Below are 23,411 nucleotides of genomic sequence, written 5' to 3'. Positions count from 1 at the left end.
ACAACTATGTTTTTTCAGTTCAGGTGAAAGGTCACGTTAACATATTTTTTCTCATTCGACAGATACTGGCAGTCATTCTGATTATTTTCAGCATAATCTTGTCTCTGGTTTATTCAAGCTAGAATTCAAAATTTATAATCTCTCAAATTTAATATTTTTGCAGGGAGATCACAGATAGCCGGCAAATCATCAATTCCTCTCCCACCCTGAGCTATGGGGGTATATTTATATAATTTCTCATTTCGCAATAAAACCCACACACCGAGCTTTAGATTTGCTTCTGTTATTATTTTAGTGCCCAGCAGGTTACTTGGACTGAAATTGACATCAACTCTCCATGATCTCAGCCTCTCATTATGTTTGGGAAAGTGTATGTGATAGTGTTTGTGTTTGAGTAGGTGTGTGCATTTGTGCAAGTCTCAGTGTTTTACGTTGTCTGCATGTCTGTGATTGCATGTGTGTGTTGTGGGTGTCTACGCGTTTGCCTGTGCCCGTCTGAAAGTGTATGTCTTCGAATTTATGCAAGTTTGCCTCTGTTTGCCTGAGAATGTTTGTCTGCGAATGTGTTTGCGTGTGTGTGCGAGTTTGCCAGGGTCTGTCTGAGAGTGTATGCCTGTGAATGTGTGTGTGTACAAGTTTGCCTGTGTCTGTCTGAGCGTGTATGCCTGTGAATGTGTGTGTGTGCGCGAGTTCACTTGTAGCTGTTTCTGAGATTGGTATCAATTCTGTGAATAGGTTCGTCAGCATTACAATAAAAATAATAGGAATAAGAAAAATACCGCAGCACAATCCTCCAACTTTTCTATGTTTCAACACGATCCTTCAGTAATCTGAGGATTCAGTGATCTCCCAGACAGAGACCATTGACCTCACATTGCCACAAGGGGGAGCGCCCTCAGTGTTTGTGTGTTCACTGCAGCAAGGGATGAGTGGAATGAAGGAGGATTGTGTTATTGACAGTCTTTTCATGTTTCATAAATGTTTATTGTTAAAAACGAATTGGCTGTCCAGTGATTCTGTTCATCCACATTACTAACTTTCTTACATGGCATCTCAGTGGAACAGAAGTGAAAATGATGGCACCTATTTACAGAACTGCCGAAGACCAATTCAACCTCAGATGTCAAGGAGAAAAAGCCAGAGATGACACGATACATTTCCATTTGCAACTTAAACCAAACCCTTTGGAATTTCTACTTTACTATTTTTACAATGAGACTGCCAAGATATTTTGCTGCATTTTTCAACTCCTCTCTGAATTTCCTCTGCGTCACTGCATAAATACACGTGTTAGTGCAACAGCTCAGCAGCTGAAGCATGTTTCCGCTTTCCTGGCGAATGAATTTGGGGTCGTTGAAATTGGACCCTGCGAAATAAGATTCATTTGTAATTTTCACATAGAGGAAATCCACAATGTATGTCATCCACAACAGAATAAAGCTCCCCGAGATGGTGAAAAGTAAAACAATAGACTTCTTCCTGTTCTTCATTTCTGGATCATTCTGATTCTCTGCACTGCTGTGAGTCCGGAGTCTCTGGCGGGATCTATTGGCCGCCAGGATGTGTCTCACGGTCAATGCATTAAATGACAAAATCAGAAGGAAAGGCAGAATAGGATTTAATACACGTGCAAACCAGTCATAGACTGCCCATGAGAAGGAAGTGTAGTAGGTTGATTTTATCTTGCAAAACCAAGGCACATTGTTCACTATATAGACTGGCTCATATATAAAGTACGACGGAATCCTTTTCAAACAGTTCAACAAACAAACCGTTCCTATCACCACATCCGCTGTTTTTTCAGTGCAATAGTTTGTACGCAATTTCTGGCAGCAAATGGCTACATAACGATCAAAGGTGAAAAATAAGGTTAGCCAAACAGAACACTCCATGATTGCATAGATTATCACAGAACTCAGAGTACAGGCTGGAGTCAACGACATAAAACTTACTGGAAAATAAATGCCAATAATCCGATTGAATATCACAGCGACGACAACGACAAGGAGATCCGTCACTGCCATGGCAATCAGATACCGAGTAATGCATTTGGAGAGACCACACCTTCCTCGGGACAGAATCACAATCGCCACCACGTTAACTGAGAGGAAAAAGAAAATTAAAGTTGTAAAGTTATTCAACGAATTCCAAACAAGCACTTGGGTGTGACAGACCTATTTGGACATGTTTGCCAGTTCACCTTCGTTAGAAGAGACGGCTATTCTTGTTTTTTTTCAAGGTCAATTGTGTTTCAGAAAGAGCTACAAGGGCAACCTCCAGTTCTGTCGCACCTTTAAGGCAAAAGGTTTCCCAAGTCTCTTAACAGGAAAGTGCTGCAGTACAATTTGACATCTAACAACAGGAGCAGATATTAATTATGTTAAATGCTGAATAACTGGACGACGAAATACACTTAAGGAAAGCATGTGAGGAACGGAGTGAGAAAGAAAGGCAATGTGATTCCGGGCAATAATTGCAAAGTTAAGGACTGAAAGGCTGAAGATCCCCAGATTGTATACGAAATTTGACATTCAACCTTTGTATCATGTATCCCATAAACGAAATAGTCTGTAGATACGGTTGACATATCAGTTACAGTTGCATTGTTAAACTGTATAATGTGATAAGGATTCAGTTTGGCTTGTTGGAATTCCACGGGAATCTTTTCAGTAGTTGGGTGTGTCAAGTTAATACAATTTAAGGAGCATCAGATGGTTTGCATCAGAAATCTTGCTGGCTTGGAAACAGCAGTTTCCATTCTACTGAGCAATGATATGAATTGTTCCATGATGAGAAGTGAAACATGGTATATATTGACTGGAGTTTCAAAGAATGAGAGGCGACCTCGTTGAAAGAGAATTCTCAGCAGGCTTGACAGAGTATATACTGGGATGTTGTGTCCGGTGATTGTGGAATCATGCCCAAAGTTTGTATTGCTGTAAACGTATTCTCACAGCAACTACACGTTTCAAAAACATGAACAGCCTCGCTTCCGTTCATGCATGCTGGCAAGATCAGCCACAGAGTATTGAATGTGTCGGAGACTTCATGAGTAAGAGCCTGCTGAGAATTCTCTTTCAACGAGGTCGCCTCTCACTCTTTGAAACTCCCGTCAATATATACCATTTTTCGCTTCTCATCAATAAAATGCATAATTAAATGATGAAATGATAGGATACCACTGAGCAAATAAGGTTTTGGAAGATACCTGGAAACAATTATGTCATGTTCTTTATTGCCATGTTCAGCACTTACTTCATAAAACAGCGGCACGTCAAGTTAATGATTTAGTAGAATGACTTACCCGGAACCCCAATGGCAGCAATAATTGGATAGTAAATGCCATAAACTACACCAGTTATTCGCCCATGCATTCTGTTTGAGAAACAATGACGGTTGATCACAGGATTCTCTGTGACAAGGTCAAATAAACCCACATTTATACCATTGGAAATCTATAGGGAGGCAATTAACTTCCACAATTATTTACAGTTAGTTAAACAAACTGATTAAGCAGTAACTTTCCATGTTCATTCAGGGAGGGGTTTAGAATGTTGCGAGACCGCAGGGGGGCGGAGATCCGTGCAACCTAACATAGTTTAGAATTAATTAGCTAATAGCTAAATGTAAGACATGCTTACCATGTGGAATATTCATTATTAGGAATTACCTAAGAAATATTATAGCCATGATGCTGAAGCCGGCATAGCTCAGTGACATTAGAACAGAAGAGAATCGGAATGGCAATTATAGTCATATTCTGTCGAATGTCCTCCCAGAACTGAAGTAAAAGTCACCTGCAACATATAGTTCCACACAGTATAAACGATGCCGGCAGAAGCCACCGGTCATCCACACCAGAAAACCTGCATTCTCACGACACATTTACGCATTTAACAGCACGCTAAACATCATAAAATTCTCCAAAGCTCATCACGTAGGAGGGTCAACCAAGTTCAGACTGAAGAACATATGGAAATTATCAGATATTTTTTATACCAGTCCTAGGCCTCTTTATAATTACAGTGGTTTCTTTCCATATTTATGTTTCGCTGAACCACATTACGATTGTGCTGGTCAGACCCTCCTTGGGCATTGCATGAGGCACTGTTTCCGATGGTTCGCAAGTGAATAAAGGTATAAGATTCCACAGATTCTGAATAAAAACAAACGTTACTATACACAATTAGAAAGGTAAAACATCCAAGGGCTTTAGTGAGGAATGGTTGATCGGATGGTCGTTTACAAAGGCATGTGTCATAGTTTGTTTGAGAAGTTGGTGATGACAGTGAATTTGAAGGAGAGAGAGAGAGCTATTCACACCACACGCAATTTCTCTCTTTCATTCACACACACACACGTACACAAGGTGATTCGGACGGTAAATACATGGGTTACGGGGATAGGGCCTGGGTGGGATTGTTGTCGGTGCAGGCTTGATAGGCCGAATGGCCTCTCTCTGCACTGTCGGGATTCTATAATCACAGAAACTGCTGATATCTAACTGGAGTGTATGGTGATTGTAACGACAATGAATCTTTAATTTTTATTGATTATCACTCTGTTTTGGGACGTAATTAAACAATGTCAGCTGCCCAACAGTTACATTGCCACATCATTAAGTTTTTCGTCTGTCAGCTTTACTATTTTGGGCGAACATATGCTGAGTGATTTGTTGTACATGAAACAACCATATGGTCCAGATATTACAACCCTCCGTCGACATACTATTCATGTTCCCTCTTTCTGTCCTTGAGATGAAGATTCACCATCAGCAGTGGAAGAATCAGCAGAAGAGCAGGAATATCTCCTGGTGATGGACAGTCGATATTTCCTGATAGTCTGGGGATTGAATTCGTTGAAAAACTCTGGAAGGAATGAAGGTAGTCGACACAGATGAAATAAAGGACCTGGTTCAATTAATGAAGTACTGGAGAACAAAGAGGAGAATGTCGAACAACGTCTTTCGGGCCCGTCTATGGATATATCCATCAATTCATTCATTGATTCCAGAAACAAAATGGCCTGGCATCCAAATGTCACTGTTTGTTACATTACCCCCGTCACCTCTTTATTTTTTCGGGCCGACAGTGGCATATTTTTACTGGAATTGGACCAGTAATCGAGATGCCGGGTTAATGCTGTGGCGATATGGGAACAAATCCCATCAGAGTAGCTGGTGAATTTGAAGGCAATTTGAGTAGAATTTGGAATACCGACTAACAGTTACGATGGGAACCTCTCTGATCCACCATTGAACTGAATCCTCCATCGTACCCTGGACTCAACTACATTTGTCTCCAGATGGAGGGCAATATGACGAACTCTTCCAAATGTATCCTGTGCCTTGTAGCCTGCTTGTATTTCCTGTTCACCATCAAAACATCCATCAAATGTTATAATCTGTTGGCGCGACCCTCCATAGGACTGTTGTAGCTAAGAGGGACAACACAAATTGAATAACTTCTCTTTTCTTGGAAATCGGAACACTTCGCATCCGTTCACAATCTAAAAATATAAGATTATCACCAGCGTTGTCGTTGGGTAGATTTCTTTATAAATAGACGTCATTGACGATGTTAAATGTTCGAAGCTGGCTGGCAGCCAAGTGGCCAATACTGAGCAAACAGATATTTTATTTACTGCACAAACACCCCAGTTGCTTCCTGTTGTTGACATCGGACTTTCCAGCCTCCCTGACTGCAGTCGGCTGGGTTGCTTTTAAATACCGTGCGGGGCAGATTAACGTAAATATGAATGATCAAAATGGGATCTATCTATTCAAATAATAAACGTTTCAGCTGCACAGCAATGGCAGATTTAAATGGTATTCCATCTGAAGAAATTTATTCAGTGACAATCGTGTCCACTTTGAGATTAAACAAAATGATAAAATAGTAACTTGAACATTTAACATTTTCTTATGCATTCATGGGACATGGGCACCACTGGCGGGCCAGCATTAATTGCCCTTCTCCAGTCACGCTTGGAGGGCAGTTGAGAGTCAACCACATTGCTGTGGCTCTGGAGACCAGGTAAGGACAGCAGATTTCTTCCCTCAAGGACATTAGAACGAGGACACGATTTAATTCATAGAATTTCCAAATCAAGAGTATGCTAGTTCTTAAAGCCCGTTTAATAGTAATTTAGTGAAGTACGGGTGCTGCGAATGAGTGGAGAAATATGCTTCAGTGGAATGTAACACATTTATTCTTGTGATATTGTGTAATATGCCGCAAAGTCCTGATATCCTGTGCTCCCAACATCAGTGAATGTTAGACAGCCGATCAAATAAGCTGCAATGATTTGGATGCCGAAGGAGAATTTTACTGATCGCGTAACCGTTCCGATTCATTAACTTCGTGTCAGATGCTGATGTAAATGTAAATATTTCTCTGTCAACTCACTAGTTAAATATCAGGCAAGCGTGCTAATGGCACAGGGCCATGTTAGGCTCAGGGGCAGTTCGACAAATGTAAGGAGCAATAATGTAAAAGAAAATGAGGTGGCTCTTGTTATTTGCAGATCCAAAATGCATAAGGATAGCCATTCACATTTTAAATAGAATCACTTTGTTCACCCCCCCCCCCCGCATTTAGTTACATAAATGGATCACAATTCGTCTGATAGATGATACTTCATTGTTGTGATCAGATAGAGACCGGTTGCAAATTAGACACGACAGACGCCCCATTCCATCCTCAAGTATTTTACTCGTTTTTATATTCAGTTCATTTCCTAACGGTGTAGGGAAGCAGGGACACTTTGCCATGGAACTTCGTTTTCTTTATTAACAGATGCGCAAATGCAGTTTCAGTAATGGGACCAGCGGATTACAATGAGTCCATTCAGTCAAACCATATCCCGATACATATAAAATGTCAATTTTAATAATAATCTATTGTAAACCTTGGAGTCCACTCTGTTGGGGTAGTGGAAGGTGGGACGTGGATCCAGTTGCCACCTCCACCAGGGAATCAATAGGCGGCGCCTGGAAAGCTGCACCCTTCTGCCGGGTATTTAAATGGCGCTCACTGGGACCGGAATCCAACAGTCCGGGAGGTGGTTTGTTCACTGATTTCCTGACACAACCATTTCCCCCAAATTCTCAGAAGGATGAGCGCGGCGATTTATATTATTTTGCTGCTGGCTTTCTTGTCGGGTGAGTAGTTTTTATTGTCAAAGTCTCTCAATGTCACTGTGTCAGTGTTAGTCTATCTCTGGAATATTCCAGAGTCAGCAATTATTTGACAAAGATTAGTCCTCGGGGCCATTTATTAAGTCACTTTTTCTGAGTCTGTTTTACATTTTGAACTATTTTAATAATTGATTAATTCACTGAAATGTGTTTGGGTGGATTCTGTTTTGTGTTTTTTTGAATGACTCATGTGATATATTTTTACAGGTGTCCAGTCGGATGTTGTGTTGTGTCAGTCCGAGGCAGCGGTCGGGCATCCCGGAGGCTGCCTGAGACTGACCTATAATACGAGCGGCTTCGATCTTGGAAGCGACGGCATGCACTGGATCCGACAGGTTCCGCAACAGGGGTTGGAATTGTTGATTTACTACTTTAGTTTATCGACCAGGGAATACGCCACTGCGATTCAGAATCGATTTATTGCGAGCAAAAACATTTCAAACAATATCTTCGCTTTGGACATGGGGAGCCTCAAGAGCGAAGACACCGCCATCTATTACTGTGCAAAAGATAGCAGTGGTTACCATGGATCCTGGGGACAGGGGACCCCAAGGTGACTGTAACTTCAGGTAAGAAGCAGCCATTTATTAAGTAATTTTTTCGGAGTCTCTGTTTTACATTTTGGTCTATTTTAATAATATTAATTCACTGAAATGTGGTTGGGTGGATTCTGATTTGTGATTTTTTTGGAATGACTCATGTGATTCAGATGAAAAGGGGATGCAGAATTCCGCTGTTTCTTGACAAATGTTTTAGCGGAGGGATCCAGTCCCCTTTTGTTGTGATTTGCTGTTGATATGCAGCTGTGTGACTGGCTAACTTTAAATACATGAAATCTTTTAAACAGTTGGGCATTACAAAAATGTTTATTTTCGATGACATCTAATCGCTGCAGATTTTATCATGTTTGAAGTATGACACAAGCTGAAAAATGTGCTAAAATTTCGATATGTATTTGCTTAATATGAATTTATATATTTAATATGATCCAACTACACTAAATTCAGTTTCAATTCCTCCATTAAAATCGTCAGTTTAACCTTTAATTTATTACGTAATGATGAGCTGTTTTGCTGCATTTTATATTGAGATTATTTTGCAATGTTGCACTTGATTCTGTTTGTCTGTTTGCAAAATTGAGCTGTTTCTCTCTGAAAGGGGTTTACTCCCCTGAGTGATGCGATTTATGTTTTTGCTGCTGAGGAGATTGTTTCTGGGTGACTCTGAAATGTTAAAAATTGTGAAACGCTTTGGCGTTTCGGCATTGTTTAAACTCAGTGGCACTGAGCAGTTACATCTTTTGGATACCATCCCTCTATTGATTTGAAACTTTTGGAAACATGGTTGTAGGCAGAGAACAGGCAGATTTCAGAAATTAAACTATATATTTTTAATGTATTTCTTTATTTTTGTAGTAACTGCTGATTCAACTAATTCATGGCTTATGACCCTCATTCTGAACAATTTATTACTGCGATCGCAGAATTAATAACTTGTTTGAAAATTGTAGAGCAAATTCATGACAATGCATAATATTATGTGGCTGCAATATACTTTAAATATGCCTTCATGGTAATTCAATTCTTTCACAATTCTGCAGCGCTCTGCATACGATCAACACCACTAGAATTTTTTTTTGGATTATGCTTCAAATTATTTCAGTAAGAATATACAGAGTCTACAGCAGTGTTAAGTTTTACAAGTGGATTGGAAATAATTGTTGTATCCCCGAAAACAGATGACTTGAAGTTTTCATTTACCAAAGTAGCAGTTTAACACTCATGTTTGGCAACATACGTATGCAGTTAATACATTTTTGGTATTTTTATTCCTTCACTGTCCTTGCTATTTGGATAGCGACATAATTGCCACTCCTGCAAGTGATAGAATAATGAATGGTCTGAGATATTTCCATATGATATTCCCTCAATTTGTAACTCTGCAGTATGTGAAATCCTCTTCCAGAGTGGAAGTATAGCTTGCCACCCCATTGGACTGCTGACACAAACAGTGCCAAACAGAAAAAAGCAACATACATCAATATCTACAATAAAATCTCTCATAAACCAGCACAGGTGAGACTGATCAGAGTTAGAATAGCACGGGAAAGCTGTGGGCGGGGCCTAACATAGGCAGTGTGGTCACAGGTAGAATTTATCTGCAAAGAGCTGAACTCAATAACAATGTCACTTTGGAAATTCTATAACTTTGCCTCTCTGTAAGAGCGGAGCCGAATGTTCATTCCTTACTGCGGACCAACGGGATCGTACCAGGAGTGTCAGCGTTAGTAAATGATTCAATACAAAGCGAAATCCTGTGATGTGAATGGAAAGCTGGACCGAATAGCCGAGCAGCCAGATTGGAGAACTTTGAATGAAACTACAAGGTAACAGAAAAAGCATTAAATATTTACGTTGAAGACTGGGAAATGGAAATGGGCATAGTTGTCATAAATGAGTAAATAATCAGTCAGGAACAAGTAGGCAGAGAAAGGCGTGGAAAACCACTTAACAAATCTCAGATCGATTGGTCAATCTTATATCAATTAGGTTGATTGGCCATGCTGAATTAACCCAAGTGTAAGGGGGATTATCAAGGTAAATATGTGGGGTTACGGGAACAATCCTTGTTTGGATTGTGGTCGGCGCAGACTTGATGGGCTGAATGGCCTCCTTCTGCACTGGAGGGATTCCATGATTTCATGATTCTACAGCCATAAGTTACGATCATCAATTAATATAGCTGTGCAACTGGACCACACCAGTTGCTATTTTTGAGTGGTTTCTTTTGCTGCAATGTGAAGAAATTCCGTCACTCGGTGGAAACTGAATTTGCCGCGCTTGTTTGCTGGGCACTAACTGGAACTGCCAGCGTGGGATTTTTGTACCGCATTCTATATATCTCTGCAGCAGTGTGGGCTCCATGGCATAGAAATACACGGCGCTGTCGGAAATCAGTGTGTTAATGAACGTTAGCTCGCTCGCATTGTTCGTTTTTTATTCAAATTTAGATGAAACCCGATCATTGAGGTCGGTGTTCCTTTGCACATGCTCTCCAATAAACTGAAACATGTACCCTGGCGTTTTCCAGGCAATCTGACTGTAACAGTATACATAAAGATTAGAATGACTAGTTTCCAACGTACAGGTTAGTGTCACATTACTTTCCTCTTTAACCGATATTTCAGGACCCAGTTGTTCCACTTTGGCTTGGTGGCTCCATCCTAACAGAAATAACAACAATAATGACAATCAGAGTCAGCCTCATATTGAGCGATACAATTATCACCTCCACCATCTCTGTTGTTTTAGCAACAATAACATCTGGGTTGCAGCAGTCAGCAGGAGCATGTAGTTTTACTGGGAAGGAAAAAAACCTTACTGAGGAGTGAGATAATGATGAGGATCTGAGCGAGCCAGTTCTCCATGGTCCTTGCTGAGTCTGTAACTCAGCACTGAGAGAAATCCTCTGTCAGAGACAGAAATACAGATCCCCGTCCCATTGCACTGCTTATCCAAACAATGAGAGGAATGGCGCAACGCCAGCAATCTGTCCAATCACACAATCGGGTCAGAGTGAGAGCAGCAAACGGAAGCTGTGGGTGGGGATACTGCAGACTCAATATTGAGTGAAGTGTGCGGTGACTCTCAGCTGCACTCGGAACTGTTGGGCCGAAAAAAGCGCCAGTTGACTCCACAGAAGTCCCTGATCATCCTGTGCCTGCTCATTGTTCAGTTGTCTAACAATAAATAAAGCGACTGCGACATGAAACAACGAGAATCATAGAATCTTTGATTAGCGGATGAGGTCATTCCGCGTATCTATGTCTCCTTGGAGGAGTTCTCCAAATCATCCAATTCTCGCCGTAGCTCCATGAAATCTCTATTTAACTAACGTTGTCCTCAAGAGTACAGTCCCGGTCTCTATTACCTCACCACAAAACTGAATTTCCTCATCCCTGGACATGATGCAAGGCGGATGATTGAGCAGAGATTTTGGAAAATATTTTCAGTTGGCAGGTGGGGAAAATGGGGAAGGAATCAAACCAGAAAACACTCTCTCAAGCTTTGCGAATCTTTAGAAACTCTTTGGGAACCGGAGCCAGCGGGGATTGAAGGGTGAACTGTCTGACAGTTGTAGGAGAATTGATTCCCAGTGACATGGATGTGTCTGCAATGGATGGCTCTGACTGTTAGACTTAACTAACCCATTAGAAATCCATTCAATTATTCCATTCTAACAAACTCATTAATTATTCTCTCTTTCTCCGTTACACAGTGAGTGAGACAGGGAAAAGCAGCAATCTTCCAGCCCCCACTCTCCAAAGATCCCCTGCCAGCAGAAAGTACTGGCGATTTAGCTGTGTCTGTTTTCTATGAAATGATGAAAGGTAAATATTAAATATTTTGATTGATACCCAATTCAGTTCACATTTAACAATAAAATTGAATTCGGAAACTTCAGAGCAGTGAGTTTTGACAGCATTTCTGCCCCGTTTAGCGCCTGGGACCTGCGCAAATATGAATAGAATGTGATTATCCCTTCAATACACAAAGTCCGCTCAGGATAAAAGCGACTTGATGGTCAAACAGTACAGTCTGATTTAACTTTATAACCTGATTTGTGGAAGTACAATTCGGCTAAAAACCATTTTTCATGCGGCAGAGAAATTCATCTAACATTAGAATCAGTAAAGGACATTTGTGCCATTTCTTTTCTCTTTTACCATGTCTGGGTGGCCGGGGGGTGGGGGGGGGGGGGGGGATGGTGGCGGTAGGGGGGGTGTGGGGGCGGTAGGGGGGAGGGTGGTTGCACTGTGGCACAGTAGTTAACACTGCCATCTCACAGTGCTAAAGATCGATTCCCGGTTTGGGTCTCTGTCTATTTGACGTTTGCACTTTCTCCCCGTGTTTGCATGAGTTTCCTTTGGATCCTCCGGTTTCTTCTCACAGCCGGAAAGACGCGCTGGTTCGGTGCATTGACCCGAACAGCCGTCGGAGTTTGGCGACCAGAGAATTTGACAGTGTCTTCGTTACAGTGTTAATGTAAGCCTTACATGTGACTAATAAATAAACTTTATTTTAACTGAGCATTTTGCAGAATAACGTTTCACACTTGGGAAGTGCAACTGCAGTTAGGCTGAGAGATAATGTTTTCTTTCAATATTTAACAACAAAAGAAAATGAGGTAACTTTTCCTCACACTGAGAGATGAGTTAGTTCGTTTCCTATTTCACACAGGAAACCTTTCATATGTTAAGTGAATGTATAAAACACCACACTTCAGAAACTCTGAAGTACAATCAAATTGCACGGTTCGACACCCCAGTCTGTTGCAGAGTTGTCGAGCATCGTTTCTGTCTGTAATAATTATCACATTCACCTAAACACACGAAAGATTCCCGATTCGAAAACGGGAGGAAACATTTTTAGATACGTTTCACCTCGGAGTGAGGAAAATAGAAATAATTCACGTTTATTGCTGAATATTAGCTGAATACAGTAACTTACACGACGTTACATTTCGCCTTCCCCTCCACATTTCTGTCCACACTCAAACCCGACAGAATATCTTTAACTGGCTCCCGTTTCCAGCTCTGTCAGTTCAGAAAGCTTCTCTCAAACTTGCACATTCGGGCTTTTCTTTCGGTCATTTGTGAAACACTGGCGTCGCTGGCCAGCATTTAATGCCCATCCCGAGTTGAGTTGCAAGCATATTGCTGTGGCTCTGGAGTCACAAGTAGGCCAGATAATAACAGCAGATTTCCTTCCTAAAATACATGAGTGAAGCATATGGCTTCCTCCAACAGTCGGAAATTGTTTCATGGTCATCAATGCGAGGTTTTATTTATTGAATTCAAATTCCACTACCGACCGTAACCGTCCCCAAAATGGTAGCTGGTCAAGCGATAGTAGCACCAACACCATCTCACGTGCTCTAGGTGAGGCTCGTGCTCTAGGTGAGGCTCGAACTCACAACCTCGGCATGGCCCACTGGCTGTACTGCTGGATAAGTACCGGGCGCTAACCGATTGCGCCACTGGAGCACGGCTTTGGGCTGATTTTTGTCATTTATTAAAGACTTTTACAGCGTCACCTCCGTTAACAACAGTCATTCGAGGCAACATAGACGGGGAACAAACGCATCAATGATTCTCTCTTCACCAGCTCCACAGTAAGTGAGACAGGGACAAGCAGCAGCATTTTACCCCGCATTCTCCAATCATCCATCCGCTGCCAGCAGAAAAGCGGCGACTGCCGCTTCAATTAGTGGGTTACCGCCCATCCCTGGGACACAAGATTCAACCCCGTTCAAAACTCGCAATACACCTAACACAAGTTCAGCAAAACGTTTACGGATTATATCCCGCGCACTGAACCTTCGAGTATCATTTAAACAGTATCTGAGTGAGTCACAAACAATATTCAAACCAACTTTCCAAAACGTTTCAGTAGTAGATTCCTCCATTTGATTGAAAAGCTGAGCGCTGTGAATCTGGAAATGAACACCATGGGGTTTATGTTACCCAGTGACTATGAGTCCGTCAGGTTTCCAATTCCATTTGAGTTGTATATTGAAGCGAATCTCATTTCAAAATGAGGAGAAAACAAGGAAAATATTAACTCTTGGAACAAATCCTGAGGAAAATGGGTCACAATATTTGGATACAGGTACAGCTGTGAATGGTGTTATTGATGATTGAGTGGAAACTATTGGATCCTTGGGCTTCTGGTGGTCAGTTCCCTTCCCTCCCTTTGAATTCCTCCCTGTGATAAGAGACATGGATTCATTTTACCTACACGTTCATAGGAAAATGAGAATAACCAACACACTACAGAAATGCTGCGGGATCAACATAACCAAAGATACTTGGATAGAATTCTAAACGGTGCGGTCATGCTGCAGTCCTGGAACAGGTTTTGCAGAAAGAGAATTGTGGTTATTGACACCCTAGCTTAGAATATCGTCAGCAGCAGATGCTGCCTTAGTCTCTGTGGCGCAATCGGTCAGCGCGTTCGGCTGTTAACTGGAAGGTTGGTGATTCGAGACCACCCAGGGACGCTGATTTTACTGTTTTCTCACCATCTGCATTCATAGGCAAACAGTTGCGTGTTGGCAAGGGGTCCGTGGTCGTCAATAAAAAATAGCTCTCAAGTGTTGCCAGCTGTACTGTTATCTGTTGTCACCAACATTATTTAATGACTATTGACTTCTGACATATTACATATAATATTATATACATGCTTCCATTGTACCATTAAGCTTAACAATTAGAATGGAAACATGAATTTGTGGTTGAGCATCTGCTCCAATTCCATACCCCTGCTTCCATTCATTCCTGAATAGATCATAAATCTATCCAGCCCGAACTGAAATGTGTTCAATGATGGAGCATCTACAACCCTCTGGCACAGAGAATTCCCCAAATTCACTCTCCTTTGAGTGAAGAAATGTCTGCTCATCGCAGTCCTTAATCATCAGCGCCTTATCCTGAGATTGTGCCCCCGTGCTTTAGATTTCCGGGCCAGGGAAAATAATGTCTCAGCATCCACCCTATCAAACTCATAGAATGATAGAATCCCTGCAGTTTTTCAATGCTATCTATTCTTTCTCGTTAAAGCTGTTGAGATTTTCCAGCTTTTTCTGTTCTTGATTCAGATTCCAGCATCCTCAGATTTTGCTTTTATTTTGTCTAAAATGGGGAGATGCAAACTGAACACACTATTCCAAATATGGTCTCAACCAAACGCTGAATAACTGTCGCAAGACTTCAAACACTTCAAAACTTAACTCCGTGCTCATGGCTGGAAGGAGAGTGTGACAGTCGATAATTGGCACTGTGTACGTTCCTGCAATCAGGAACTGGATCAGGAAGATGAGATATCTGTGTCTCTTTATACTGTTATCTCTAAACTCCATCTCCTCTCAATGCCGTGTGTCATACATTCGCTTTCCTTGCTTTCCAGGTAAAGATCGAGTTCACCAACTCTCTGTGTCTGTATCAAGCAGCTCACTGACCCTGGGAAATGGACAACCAGAGGGAGCTGGATGAGAGGCAGCGACAGAAACAGGAAGAGAAGCGACAGGACAATGTTTCATAAATGTGTTCTGCCAGTTGCTCTCCGTGGTGAATGTCTGCCGTGTGTTACCTTGCAAGTTTCACAGAAGCCACAGTGATGAGTTTGGTGGGTTTTGGAAATTGAAAGTGCCACATGACCAGCTTTCACCTCACGGTCGATTTCATGTTGCAGCTAACAGGATTCGCTGTTTTCATTGGTTGAACAGTCCCTTGGGTTCGATTTAAACATGACAATTTAAAGGAGAAACTTGGTTTTGGTGAATAAAGAGTCTGAAATAAAAATAAAAGGCAGAAGGCTCATGGATAAATCAATCTTTTAAAGAATTTGGGCCAGCTTCCCTGGTGGTCTAGTCGTTAGGATTCGGCGCTCTCATCGCCGCGGCCCGGGTTCGATTCCCGGTCAGGGAAAGTCGGTTTGTTGCTGCGTAAAAATCCTGTGTTCCTTCCAGTTTTGTACCAGTTCTGTGGGAATCAATAGTAGGTTAATTTCCTCTTTTGTGTCTGAATTTGAAATGTCACATGTCAAGAACAAAAAAAAGAGAGAAATAGGATACAAAGCGCTGACGATATAGATGGTGATGCGGGCTAAGATCTGGCTGTTGATGGAGAAGATTTTATTGTTTCCATTGACACAAATACCTCGCAGGTCTGGGTCCAAATCTCGGACTCAGTGACAAGAAGAACTTTAATTGTAACTCTCCGACCTCCAGTGAAGTGGAGGCAGTTTTCACTCAGAAAGCAGTCACTGTGAGATTAACGGCGCGGGATGGAAAAAGACACAGTTTGAGCGGTGACGCTGCCGGAGGAATGGAGAGCTGGAGCTCACCTGGAAAAGCAGCAAAGTTTAAAAACAATGGCGCCCAACGTGGCCCTGGAACCCACCGTCCATTAACGGTGATAAGTTAATATAGATCAGCAGAATTACCACAAAATGGTTTATCACAGGTTGGGACGAACACTGCAGTAAAATTAGATGCAGTAGAATCGTAGCACAGTAGCACAGTGGTTAGCACTGCTGCTTCACAGCTCCAGGGACCCGCGTTCGATTCCCGGCTTGGGTCACTGTCTGCCTGGCGTTGGCACATTCTCCTCGTGTCTGCGTGGGCTTCCTCCGGGTGCTCCGGTTTCCTCCCACAGTCCAAAGATGTGCGTGTGAGGTTGATTGGCCATGCTAAAATTGCCCCTTAGTGTCCTGAGATGTGTAGGTTATAGGGATTCGTGGGTAAAATATATTGGGGTAGGGCCTGGGTGAGATTGTGGTCGGTGCAGACTCGATGGGCCGAATGGCCTCTTCCTGTACTGTAGGGATTCTATGAATAGGACGGCAGGGTGACACAGTGGCTCAGGTTAAATTTCTCGGGTCACTCTGTGCGGAATTTGCACGTTCTCCCCGTGTCTGCGTGGGATTGCTCCGGTTTCCTTTCCAAACATGTGTGAGTTAGCTTGCTTGGCCATGCTAAATTGACCCGCCTGTCAGCGGGATTATCAGGGTAAATATGTGGGTTTCCGGGAATAGGGCGTGAGTGGGATTGTTGTCGGTTCGCACTCGATGGGCCGATCGACCTCCTTCTGTACAATAGAGATTCTACGAGAATACCTCATTATTCATTTTGACTGGAGGAACCAAAAGAGGCAATGCAAATACAAATTGTTTTGGGTAATTGACGGGTTTATGGCATGGGACGGATTTTTCTCTGTGCTGTTGAAACTGGCACCAATATCACTCCTGTTTTCGATCAGGAAATAATTCCAATTCCACTTAAATCATGTGCTGCAAGAAAACAAGAAATCTTCATTCCCTGACCTAGGAATCGAACCGCTGCGGTGAAAGCGCCAAATCCTCACCACGAGATCACCACGGAAACTGTCTGCAAGTGTTTTAATCTAACCTATCCATGCTAACTTGGCGCTTCGTTCCCATTTTAGCATTTTTTTGTATACCAGGGACAAGTCTGTCTGACAAAGTGCCTCTTGAATAAACACATTTACTGTGGATGCTGGAATCTAAAACAAGAACAGAAAACGCTGGAAAATCTCAACAGGTCTGAAAGCAACTGTGAAGGGAGAATAGAGCTAACGTTCAAAATCTGGATGACACATCGTCAGAGCTGAAGACAAAGAAATTTGGACGAGATTTATACTGTAATGGTGAGGGATATGGGTGTGGGGTGGGTGACAAAGGTGTTCCATATAAATTAAGGAAAAGGGAATTTTAATGGTGGTGATCATGGCTGAGAAGGGTGCTGCTGGCTGCCCATTAAGAGATCAGAATGTGTTAATGGCAGAACAAAGGAAATGTAAGAGACGGCTCGAGTGGGGTGGAGGGAGAGGGGTCAACAAAATGGAAAGTGAGATTTTCAATAAACAATGCAAAACATGGAAATTTAAAAAATAAATATATATATAAAAGAAGATATAAAATAATAAAAATAAATAAATAAGATAAAACGAAATAAAACAAAGTAAATGGAAATTGGGTGAGGATGGAGGAAAGGAGATGCTCTGAAGTTGTTGAATTCAGTGTTAATTCTGGAACGCAGTAAGTGCCGAATCGGGAGATCGGGCGATGTTCCTCCAGTTTGCATTGGAATTCCTCCTGATATCATTGTTTATTGCCCCTTCCGTCACGTTACAGATGATCAGGAGTAGACTGATGGTAATTTGCGGCGTTGGATTTGACCTGATATTTGTAAACCGGGCAATCTTGGGCAAATTGTAGCATTGGCGGTTAGATGGCAGTGTTGTAGCGTAGGAACAGCTTAGCTCGGATTGCGGTAAGATCTGAATCTGAATTCTTCAGCACCATTGCCAGAATATATTTTTATGGCCATAGCATTTGCTGTTTGATTCACGACTTGTGTCTGTGTGGAGTTTGCACATTCTCCCCGTGTGTGCATGTGTTTCCTTCAGATGCTCCGGTTTCCTCCCAGTCCAATGATGTGCGGGCAAACTGGATTGGCCATGATCAATTTCCCCTTAGTGTCAGTGGGACTAGTTTGGGTAAATGCATGGGGTTATGGGGATAGGACTGGGTGGGATTGTGGTCGGTGCAGACTCGATGGGCCAGGTAGCCTCCTTCTGCACTGTAGTATTGTATGATTCTCTTTCAGCATCCTCAGAAACAGTCCATCTGGCCCTTCGAAAAATCTCTTTATGATTATTCCACCCAATATCTCAGCGTGTTCCTCCTGGACTAATAAATCTGCATCACCCCTTTCCATTCAATATATGGAAACAAAATATTCATTCAAACATCTTCCCACACCCTCTGCATCTACACACAAGCTTCGTTATTCATTGCTGATAGATCAGACATTTGCCTTAACTTTTACCATTAATATATTGGCAAAACATCTTTGGGTTTTCTTCAACTTTACTTGCTAACTTTTTTCATGCCCTCTCTCAGGTTTCCTTTGTTCCTTTTCACTTTGCCCCTGCAGTTCCTATATTCATCTAGGCTATCTGCAGTGATTCCTTCATAATGCCTATCGTACACTTTCTTTTTCTATTTGTTCGTCCCCTGCAATTCTCGTTGACATGATGTGGAGATGCCGGCGTTGGACTGGGGTAAACACAGTAAGAAGTTGACCTGGTGTTGTTAAGCTTCTTACTATTCTTGTAGACAACCAGGGAATCTAGACTTCGCAGAACCAGTCTTAAGTTTGGAGGGAACGCGTCTACTTTGTACATTTCCTCAAAGCACCAGGGACCCAGATTTGATTCGAGCCTTTGGTGACTGACTATGTGGAGCTGCACATTCTCTTCATGCATCTGTTTCCCCTGGGTGCTCCAGTTTCCTCCAATGGTCCAAATATGGGCTGGGTAGGTGGGTGGGTCATGAATCAAATAACCTCGTTCTGCACTGTAGGGATGTTATGATTCACAATCTTACTTTTTAGTGTTTCCCAGTGGTTTTCCACTGATTTATCCCCTAGCAGTGCTGTCCATCCCATGTCAGCCAAGTCCCTTCTCATTCCTGCAAAGTTTGCCTTATCTGAGTTCGAACCTTTTATTTCTGCTTTATCTCTGTCCTTTTCCATGGTCAGGCTAAATGCAACTGAATTGCGATCACTATCCCTGATATGGTCACCAACTGTCACTTCACCCACTTACCCTTCTTCGTTCCCAAGGCGAGGTCTAGAATTGCATCTTCTCTTTTTGGGTTTATCGCTAATTGGCTGAAAAGAAAATCCTGGACACACAGAATGAATTCTCTCTCAGTGCCCCTTATATTGTTTGAATCCCTGTTGATAACGCAGCCCAAAGATGCGCTGGTTAGGTTGATTGGCCATGTGAAATTGTCCCTTCGTGTCGGGCGGTTCCCATGTATAGAGGAGCTGTCTGTTATGCTTTGCGAGGCTCAACCACATTTTACACAGTGCCTGCCAAACCTTCCCCAACATCCACCAGACGTTTGGGGCAAATGCCCCCCACCCGCACTGATTATCCCACAAACGTGTGCCCACAACCCTTACTTCTATGTGGGCCAGGATGGCAGCGTGCATTCGGAGAACATGTAGGAGTCAGGCTTGAGTGGCACCAGGGGCAGGATCCCAGAGCACACAACAGTGAGTCGCCATCATCCTCCAGCCATCAAGCCAGACTCACGACCATTGCCAGCCCAGGCCCATTAACAAGTTTGGATGTTTCTGGGAGACAGAGTGGTGGGATGACAGAGCACCAGCTACGTGAAGCGGGGTACGTTTAAGGCATCCATCATTGACCTTCCCTGCCGAACATCTGTTATCGCTGCCTGCCCCGTTTCCTCTGGCTCCTCATATGACAGGACGTCCACCTCGCCCCATCGCCGCCCCCCCTCCTCCTTCTCCTTCTCCAGCTTGTCTCCCCGCTGCTGGGCGATGAGGGCTGCACGGTGGCACAGTGGTTCGCACTGCTGCCACACCCAGGTTTGATTCCCGACTTGCATCACTGTCTGTGTGGAGTTCTCCCCGTGTATGCTTGGGTTTCCTCCGAGTGCTACAGCTTCCTCCCACAGTCCAAAGTTGTGCAGGTTAGATGCATTGGACATACAACATTCTCCCTCAGTGTACCCGAACAGGCGCCTGATGGGGCAACTTGGGCATTTTCATAATACTTTCATTGCAGTGTTAATGTCAGTCTACTTGTGACTAATAAAAACGCTTTTAAAAACTTTATGTTGTGCAGAACGCAGCAAACTATGCTTATGCGTGAAGCACACAAAGGGTTGGAGCAGCGGAACCGCATTTTAAGCAGGCCGATGCAGCACTCTACTGTGGACCGAGAGGCTGCATGGGCCTCATGGTAGCGGGTCTACAACTCGGTCTCGGGCCTCCGTACAGACATCATCACCCATGACTTTAGCGGGTAACCCTGGTCACCCAGTAGCCATCCCGGCAGCATGGGCTGGTTTTGAAAGAGGTCACAGATGTCCGCTGCCTGAGGGCAAAGCTGTCATGGGCATTCCCTGGATGGCGTGCATCGACCTGCATGATCCACATGAGATGGTCACACACGATCTGCACATTCAGGGAGTGGAATCAAACTTTATGTACTATCCTTCCCGGGCATAAAGGGCATATGTGACCTGCCACACTCGTCTGCGCACGAAGGCCTGAGAGTCCCCACTAAGGTCGCCATTGGGTGCCCGAAATGACCCAGATGCAAAAACGTTCAAGGCAGCCGTCACCTTAACCTCCACAGGGAGCGGATGGCCGCCCCTCCCCTGAGGTTCCAGGTGTGCGAGCACCTCACATAGATGACGCACTGTGCTCTTGGTGAGCCGCAGCCAGCAGCGACATGTCGCCTCCGAGACAGTCTCAAATAAATTCCGAGGCCTGTGCCTCCTTGCCCTCTGCACCCTCTGCCTTATGTGCATCCTTTTGGGAGACTGCTCACCCACCTCCTGGACCTCAGCGGCAGCCCCCTGCCCTCCTTCCTGAGGACCTGGTATTGACTATTCCTGCAATGGTCTCCCCACAGCCTCCACCTCCTGAGCGACCTCCTCTGCCTCCTCATCCGCCACCATAATGGCCAGCTCCAAATCTATCAGTCTAAGATCCATCTGCACAATGGGGTTTGGAAAGAGCAAAGAATGACAGATTAATGTCATTGCCTGCATAGACTCAGCACCACCCCATTTCCTCACTTGGGCCAGTTCCCCCACTTATAGGTGCTGTCAACACCACACAATCCATGGTGCCATGCGTGACCTGATTAGGTTGTGTGAAGTTCCGATCATGACAAATGATGGCACAGATTATGCAGGTGAGCGTGTAGCTGTGGTCACTGCCCACCCTTGAACAATTGCCATGTGTGCATCTGCAACATCAGTTGCAGGCATGGTCAGTGTCACAGGGCAGAGGCAGGCTTAAGTTATCACCAGGTGGGTGCCCAGTGACAGCAGATTCCGTGCAGTCTATGTGTGAACCTCGGCACCCCGGCCTGGAGCAGCAGCTGTTGATGTGGTTAGGCATCAGTCAGCACATGGTGCACTCACAAGCGCCCCTCTCCCACTCCACTCCTCTCCCGGAACCCCAGCACTCAATGCAGTGCATAACCACACCCAAGGCAGACAATGCCACTGCACAGTGCCCTCAAGGGGAAGGCTGAGCAGCACTCCTTCAGGGCCCCTTCCCCACAAAGTAACAGCAGTGTCCTCAGGGGGAAAGCTGAGCAGGACTCCATCAGGGCCCGTCCCCCAGTGAGCTCTGAGCAAATGGAAGCCCCCCCCCCCCCCACCCCCACGCCACCCCAGGTATCACTAGTCCACCAGCCAGCACCTGAAGACAGCCTGGAGGAAGCCCACCAAGCATCTCTAGGGCGAGCCTGCAACATCTCCCGCACTTCGCTCACTTCAGGTCCATAGCACTCACGAAGCTCTGCAAAACATTGCTTCAGCCTCATTAGAATCATGGGGGCGACACTCCTAAAAAAATCGAAGTGTCGCATTCACGGGAAAACTGGAATAATTCACGCTGGTTTAATCATGAGAGTTCAGGCAAGAGTCTCCCACACTCTGCAGTGCAGAGGTGAATATCATTCAATTTCAGGGGGCGGGGCCTATTCACAATGGAGGGGCTGAAACAGCAAACTGCACTGTCAACGTGCAGTTTGCTGACCAGCTCGATCGCTGGTCAGTCCGGGACCCCCACAGTGCTGCACCCCAAACACTCCACAACCCGATCGTGGCCCCTCTTCCATGTGCGGGCCAGCCCCGAACACACCCCCGCTTCCCACGTCCCATCCCGATCTCCAGTCCCCATCCCGCCCAGCCCCCCATCAGAGACGATCCACCCCCACTCCCCTGCAGGCAGACCCCCGCCCCCCCCCTCCCCACAGCGGGCGGCAGACTCCACCCCCCGGGAGGCAGACCCCCACCGGCAGAAACCCCAATTGGCAGAACCCCCGGCTGACCATCCCCTCCCAGCCAGTTCCGATCGCTAGGCTCCCTCCTGCCCAGACCACATCCCAATACACAGTGGCAGTGGGATCCCCACCCCCACCAATTGCCCTTAGGCCCTACCACCAGCAGGCCGCGCCCCTCGACCGCGCCCCAAGACCCCACTCCCTTGGCACTTCTAAATACTATTTAAATTATTGCCGCGCCTCCCAGCCGATTTCCGGCATCACACAGACATTGCCAGAGATCCGTCCGAGGAGACGCAAGCGTCGTGCGAACGCTTACAGGAATCCAATGAATCGGCCGACGCCTGACCCTCCCAGTCCGTTGCGCTATCAAAATAATCATGTTTCACGAGAGAACCTCAGCAAACAGGCCTCTCCCGTTGATCTACAATCTTTACTCTTTCATTAAATATCCAATTTTCTTTCCAAAGCATCAATTGATCCTGTCTTCACCAGATTCTCAGAAAGAACAATCGAGAATCTTAGGATTGAGCATTTGAAGAACTTCTTCTTTTATTATTATTCCTTCTTTCGCCAATGACTTTCAATCTGGATCCTTCCCACAGGGGGAATAGTTTCTCTCTCTAACTACTCTGCCCAGATGTCTCAGAGTTTTAAATCTCTCTTGAATCCTCTTTCCACGTTCTCCACTCGAGGAAACAGTCCCAGCTGCTTCCATCTACCCACAAAATGGTACTTCCTTATTTCTGGAGTCATTCTCGTGAATCTTTTCCACACACTCAGCAA

General features: G+C 44.3%; 2 non-coding genes and 1 pseudogene across 2 annotated transcripts; all 3 read left to right on the top strand.

Annotated features, from left to right (window-relative positions):
• The first annotated feature begins 7,116 nt into the window (after window positions 1–7,116).
• On the top strand, window positions 7,117–7,942 carry LOC144484035 (Ig heavy chain V region pseudogene; annotated as a pseudogene).
• A 6,244-nt stretch (window positions 7,943–14,186) lies between these two features.
• trnan-guu (transfer RNA asparagine (anticodon GUU)) lies at window positions 14,187–14,260 on the top strand. The gene has a single exon. It is a non-coding gene; the product is annotated as a tRNA-Asn (tRNA).
• A 1,354-nt stretch (window positions 14,261–15,614) lies between these two features.
• On the top strand, window positions 15,615–15,686 carry trnae-cuc (transfer RNA glutamic acid (anticodon CUC)). The gene has a single exon. It is a non-coding gene; the product is annotated as a tRNA-Glu (tRNA).
• Window positions 15,687–23,411: the final 7,725 nt, after the last annotated feature.

The sequence above is a fragment of the Mustelus asterias genome, unplaced genomic scaffold, assembly GCF_964213995.1.
Source record: "Mustelus asterias unplaced genomic scaffold, sMusAst1.hap1.1 HAP1_SCAFFOLD_87, whole genome shotgun sequence".
In the NCBI taxonomy this organism is placed as follows: domain Eukaryota; kingdom Metazoa; phylum Chordata; class Chondrichthyes; order Carcharhiniformes; family Triakidae; genus Mustelus; species Mustelus asterias.
The sequence above is the reverse complement of the archived record's forward strand: the minus strand, read 5'-3'. Positions and strand labels throughout refer to the sequence as shown.